Consider the following 7,654-nt stretch of genomic DNA (forward strand, 5'->3'; position numbering starts at 1 on the left):
ACGAGCATACGGTTACTAATCTTTTCAAATGGACCACTATAGTCCTAACACATATTTATTTATACCATGTATGTAAAATAAATTCATGCACTAAAAAGTGTGCAACAAATGTTTCTACCAAAATTCCAAAGAGGAGTTACATGATATAGATCTTCCAAAATTCTCTTTTTTAGTCATAAAACAACATGCAATAAAATTTTCCCACAAGACTCGTGTGCATCAGTTCATTTCTTAAAACTGGTAAACCAATATGTGTATGCAGTTTGGTTACAACATAAAATCCTTTATGTTGGTTTCAAATATAAAGCCAAATAACAATACTTTTTCATGGATCTAAAATATCGTAAATAAATATCTAAATAAAATATGTATACAAATTATATGCAACAAAACAGTTCGCATAAAAATTTAAAAGAATACAAAATGTCATCAAAATCTTCACACCTAATCAAAAAAATCGCATGAAATAAAATTCTCAATAAGTTCTCATATGCAACACACAAAAAAGAAAATCCATTTAATTCCAAAATTTCATCATTGAGTCATAAAAAATCATAAAACAAAATTCCAATAAAACTTGCAAACAACGGTAGGAGTTACAATAGTTTCATGCATTTCAATATTGACCCCAATCTCTCATATACGTCAAACTATAAACCAAAATATGAAATATTGCATGCTTACGAAAAACTCAAAGAAAAGGTTGTACAACAAATGTTTTTCAGAAATTTCTCATTTAGTAACGAATCGACATGAAACAAAATCCCAACAAAATTTTGCACATAAAATTACGAACTAAAGTAGTTCCATCATAATTTGAAACTTGACCCAAATATCATATGCACCAAATAATTTATCAAAGCTCGCAACAAAATTTTTTGCATTCCTCTTGGGTGATAAGTAAAACAATTCCTGTCACTTTCAATTCCAAAACTAGTTTACATCATGCACTTCAAAAATATGAAATGCTAGTAAAACACTATGTAGAGAACTCTCAATAAAACTTGTATGTGAATCTTATGCAGTTAAAACAATTTAGGAATTCTCAAAACATGGACTACACTCTCGTGTATGTCAAAACATTCTCCAAAAGTATAAAAGTTTTGACAAACATGAAATAATTTGTCGATTTATGTCAAAAATATCGTGTATGCATTTGGTCGAAACTCTAAGTCTTATAACCATGCTCGTCAAGTCTACTAGTCACAAGATCAACAATGGAAATCTTAAGCATCTTAAGGCGGTTATCCACAACTAAGTTGGTTAATCTTACAACTCTTTCTCGAAACAAAAGATGATTCAATAAGCCTATGGTTCAAACTTAACCATTATCTTTGACCCAAAGTGGTTTGCTTAATGTAATCATCATGCTTAACTTTCACTCAAAGTGACAATGCTACAAACATCAATTCTTCTAACCATAAGTCACTGAGAATTTACTTACTACCCTATTGATCATCACAACGAAGCAATCCAAGCACAAACATGTAACTGTAAATTCATAATAACACCGGCCAGATGCAATCATGAACGTACCACATATGAGGATCATTGCTACCATCATCGTGATTCTTGATGCTAGCATATCTATCGACTTCAAAATATCCTATCTTAAAGTGCCTAATCGTAAATTCTCACTTTCATTGGCTTAGAAAAATGCTACTTTGAGTCTAGGCATCTTAATTTCAATACCTAAATCTCTCAGACTTATGCTCTGATACCAACTTGTAACACACTCAAATCTAGAAATAGAGACTAATTTAAAATTTTCTTTAACAACACATAAAGGGTAAATCCCTTTTCTATTATTTCATACTTGAGTTACCTTTAATATTGAATCTAAAAAATCATCAACAAATGATAGATAAAGCCTTACATAAAGATTAAGTTAAGGTAGGATGTTACTATAACCCAATAATTGTTGCTATCACCAAAGGCGGAAGACATCAACGATAAGCTAAAACCTTCTCATGCAACTATCTAACACTCATCTCATCACGGTGTCACTAGTACCATTTCCCCCATGGACCTGATGCACATGCCAACAACAACAAAGGAAAATGTTAGATTTAACTCTTAGTGAGTTCAAATAGTTTTCATCATAATTGTAAAAGATAAAATTGAAAGACTATTGATTTTTTTAATCATAATTTCACAAATGAAATATATTTATCGTAAAAGCAACATCTTTCCGTAACCCACCGTTTTCTTAATGAAAACTCGTTAATCAAAATACCCAATTAAGCGCAACCAAAGCCCAATACTCACACGACCAAGAATAAAGCTATAAACATTAAAACGGAAAACATAGCTTAAATCAAGTCTTTTACACAATTAACTCATGCTCACCCCTGGGAGGGGATAAAACATCTGAAGATGATGGGGAGACCCGATTTACCATTCGTTGGAATGGAACGCATAAGTAAGCCACAAAGCAATGTTATAGGAGCATTACTCATATATAAGCATACCTTAACATCAACCAAATCCAATATATAGTCAAATAAGGTAATAGGCTTATAGATAGGTGCACAAATGACATCAACCAAATCCAATATATAATCAACTGAGATAAGAAGCTAATTGATAGGTGCACGACGACATCACAAAATCCATTATATAGTCCAATGAGATAATAAGCTCGTTAACTTAGAAATTATATAATAATATGTTGGATTTATGGGCAATTGACAGGTACACGATGACATCAACCAAATCCAGTATATAGTCCGATGAGATAATAAGCTCATTCACTTAGAAATTACAGAATAATATGTTGGATTTATGTGCAAGGAACAAGACTTTTCGGCATTAACTATATTGTTGATTACATATGAACCTATAGGGACACAAAAAAAGAGCAACAATGGCACCAAATAAATAATATATCTGATATGTTATTATTCAATCAAAACGAGTAAAAGTTTGTTTTAGAATTATTTGGCTAAGTGAGTATGAATAATGTCTAAGAAATAAAATGAGAAAACTAATTCGATCCATGTGATTATTTAATTAAGTCAAGTGTTTTATTATTAAAACGAGGAGAGTGTAAATAATATTTATGGGCTAAGCTATTTTAATTAAATTAAAAGGCTTAGGGCCTAAAAGAAAAGTCCATGAAATCTGTTATAAAAGAGACAGAGTTAAGGAGAATATGGTTTAACCTAACCTCCTCCTCTTTCTCCCTAAGGTCGGAGCCCCACTCCTCTTGTCACTCTTTAGATTGATTTTTCTGCAACAAAACCAAGAAGATTATGTTTTAGTTGAAGAACGGGCTAGTATCTGATTGGTGTTGCTTGTATGGATACCTATAGAGGTGTTCTTATTTGAACACTTGATTCCACATCAAATTCTCCTGGATTTAAAAGGTAAAAATCGGATCTTAATATTCTAGTTTTTGTCTTTTTTATTGATCTATGCTACTCAATTGGATCTTGGCTTTTGGAAGTCGTTTTACACAGATTTTGTATATTTCCGTTGTGTATAGTTTATGTTGTTTGTTTAAAACAGTTTTAAACACACCTATTATTTTCAGCATAATCACAATGCCTATTTCTTAGCTACAAAAAAGAAGTCTCATCCCTTACCTATTTCTAGAAAACCGACTTATGTCTCTATGAATCAGGTACATTCTAGCCATAAAATTACATGACTCTAACTGAATGACCAACACAGTCAAAATAGGTAATTTTCATATGAATATGCCATAAATGCATATAACTCCAAAAGCTTGACATGGATCAATTCAAAACCGGACAAGTGTCCCCAAGGCTCATTAAAGTCAAATCCGAGCCAAAAGCTCAACAACCCAGTTGACTATTTCATAAAAGTTATCAAAAGCAATAAAATGTACTTAATCGATGTTTATGCAAATACAAGTTCCAAAGACATGATTAACTCAAAAACACATCATTGATTGTAACAAATCATTTTCCAAGTAAAATCGTATCGTTTATATTTCTAAAATATCACATAACACAAAATATGCATTTTCCAACCAAATACACTAAAATGCATTTATCACCAAATATACAGAATTCTGGGTGTTACAACAAACTAGCCAACAAAATCTTGACCTCTATACCATTCCAACCATGACAAGTTGAAACCTTTTGTACACTTGTAAATCCATTGGAATGAAATAAGTTGGGTCGTGAATAACTAACCAAGTTGATCATTTGGTCTGTGTAAAATAACCTAATTATTTTGTTGCTTCCAAATTAAATAAAGAGTGATCCACAAAAGAGAGTGTCCCCCCCCCCCCCATCATTAATCCCTTTCCAAAAGAATCTACAAACTCGATCCCAATCTTTTCTAGGTCCTTATCCACTCGCATAATCCTTGCCCAAGCACCCATCGAGCCGACCCTTAAATTTCCTACACCTCCTAGTCCCCCATCATCACTGTATATACTTCTAAGGACCCGAACCCACAACTCATTCTTACTTGTAAAATGCCACCATGTACTACTTTCCCAAGAGAGCCCAAAGACTAGGAACCCCTATTCCCCAAATTGTGCTTATTTAGTAATATATCCCATTTACCCAAAGCTACTTACGAGAAGAATCTAATCCCCCACCCAGAAAAAGTTGCGTCTCACACAGTCACACTCTCAAGGGACTTGATAGACCGAGCAAGCACTCAAAAAAGTACAATGGCAAGTTTCCCAAAACGGATTTAATCTATCTCCTGGACGATGTGGAGTTTCCAATTGGATAGCTTCAATTTGAAGGGATCAATGTTGATGTTCCCAGAATAGATATTGTACATATTTTTTTCTGCCAAAAGACTAAAACAGATACATGTTTATATTGTTTAAGAATGCAAAACCTTCTATTGTTTAGCTTTTCTATTTCGAATATTAATGAAATGGGCCTTTTTTCTTCGGTTTTTAAAAATTTTCTTGATATTAAATAACGTATTTCTTGAACATTGAAAGGAAAAGTTTATTAGTATATATTAAATGAAAATGTTTTATGGGTTTAAAACACACAATGTGGGAGTTGTGTGGGTGCATGTGATCACGTGAGACCTTAGATTCGGCCAACCAAATTTGAGGTTATTTTATTGAAATCGATATCTATGCTACCTCAGGAGTCGCAACGTACAAGCCTGTGATGCATACGACACACGTGCACTTGGTTACTATATCCATGTCTTGGCCATGGGATGTTTTTTATTTCTCCAAAATAAAAACAGCCGTCATCTCAAACTTATAAAAACAAGACTAAATTGTGGTTTTGGTCCCTATGTTTTTTTGGTTTATTTGATTTTCATACTTCATAGCTTTGTTTTAGTCTTTGTTGTCGAACTGTTTTCAGTCAAATCTACACAGGTGATGGGAAAGAGCGACAATGTCATAGCTCTTAAGACTTGGGGTATATGAATGATTCATTGAGTAATACTAGAAAACATATGCATATATATATATATATATGTATATAATATTGTATATGTGATATAGATATCTATCGTCATAAGTCGTGACTCCTAAAACTTGAGGTTTGACTTTATTGCCATGACATGCCTTCTCCATTTTAGAACGTTCATTTCTAGACATATTTTCTCTTTAGAGAACATGATATTGTCTTTTGTTTTTGTTTCAAGAACTTTAAAACCGCTTCTTGATGAAAACAATAATATAGTCCCTTTAAAAGAACAAAAATAAAGGGAAATAGAGAGTGAATTGAGCCAACTCACAATGACTTGATTTACGTAGGGTCTACAGCTTCAATAAGGGGGGTCAAATTGAAGGTTCACAAATTTAATGAGTTCAGTCAATGTAGGGTTCACAAACTTAATAAGTTGGGTCAACAAAAGATTCACAGACTCGATGAATTGAGTCAATTCGATCTGGGTTCACAAAATTTAATGAGTTGAGTCAACTCAAGGTTCACAAAACTCAATGAGTTGATCATGAGTCAACTTTGAGTTTACAAACTCAAGTGAGATGGATGGACTTGGTAAGTGATTAAAGTAGGGGTAGATAGGATGATTTGATAACTTCAATTATTAACGTGATTAAGACATAAGGGCATGTCTTAATAAAGTTTCTATAAATTCTTTTAAAATAGATAAATAAAAGTTAAAATCTTTATTAAAAAATTATTTTCATTCTTATCGGTAATTTAATTTGAATTTTTCAATATTATTTATGTCATTAAAATTTAATATCCCAAACACTTTTAAATAACCTTTATATAAAATAAATAAATAACAATATATTTAACTTTATTGATGAAAATAATAAAACAATATTTCTTTTTTTAGAATTTAATTTTGAAGAGTTCTCCAATTTAAAATTTTGTGCCCTCTCCTTCCTTTCTCGTTTTGAAGAAAGGGGATGTTTGGAATTGCTTATTTAAAACAACTTATTTTTTCTACAAAAACACTTATCAACTTATTATAAGTCAGAAGGGTTTAACTTTTTCAAAAACTCATTATTACCGGTTTGGCACCGGTATAAATTGTTTATCCAAACACTCAAGAATGCTTATTATCAATGTCATAACGGAATAAGTCAATAAATTGTTTTTATAAGCAATCCCAAGCACCTCCAAGTTTCGAAACCAAAAATAGCTTAAAAACTCCAAAATATTTGCATTCCTTATTTTAGAAAATAAGTTGGTAGATACTCTAAGATTTTAGATTAGATTTCCATTAGATCTATACTATACTATTCGAACTTAGAAAGTTCAATATCATTGGTGATCCTAAATAGACCATTTTAAGACGTAAAGATCTACCAACTCATAAAAGATAACGACGCTAAACGGGATTAGTTCATAAAAATAACGACGAGTCACATGACTATGTATCCAACTCTTGGCGGAACGTTTTGGGAATGAAACAAAACGATAACCGATCGCTACTAAAAAATATTTTTTTTCCGACGGATAGACAAAGTTATAAGGCTAAACGGGCAAGGCGTTCTCTCAACGCTCGTACCTGATGCAAATAAATGTTTTAAAATGTCATTAATTATGATTTATGTTAACGAACAATCGACTTGGAGCAACAAGATTAAGCATCGACAAGATTCGGTACGTCTGGATACGCTTTGATAGATATTATCTTATGATCAGATTAGTTTCCAACGCTGTTTCGGGAAACATTCAAAATTCATTTTCTTGACTTCAAATTATAAGACAAATTGTGTTTATTATCGAAGTATAATTTAAATCATTTTTTTATTAACCTGGATATCCAACCTGTTATGCAAGCCGACTAATCTCAGGACAACCATCTGTTTTGCAGATAGCTCGGAGTCACCACATTTGAACCTCTGTGGCCACAAGAGGATTTTTATTCCTCCTTTGATTTGAACCTGGGACCTCCTGGTATTTTTGACTTTTGGAGTCAAGCTCAAACCAATCAGACACCACCCTTATTAATTATAATTTAAATCATTATTTAAAGGTTATAAAAAATATTATGTATGTAATAATAGCTGGATTTGGTGCTAAGACCATCCACATACATCTTTCAAATTGAATTGCAAATGGATTGTTGTCAGAATAACTTTGCCACATAGGATTCATAATTGCAAATTTTGCAATTCACATTGCAAGCCACGTGGGCCATCCACTTCCTTCCAATTTTATTTTTTTTGTTTTAATTATTTAAATAAATTATTTTTATACAAAACAATTAA

The sequence above is a fragment of the Cynara cardunculus genome (assembly GCF_001531365.2).
Source record: "Cynara cardunculus var. scolymus isolate 2C chromosome LG 12, CcrdV1, whole genome shotgun sequence".
Classification (NCBI taxonomy): domain Eukaryota; kingdom Viridiplantae; phylum Streptophyta; class Magnoliopsida; order Asterales; family Asteraceae; genus Cynara; species Cynara cardunculus.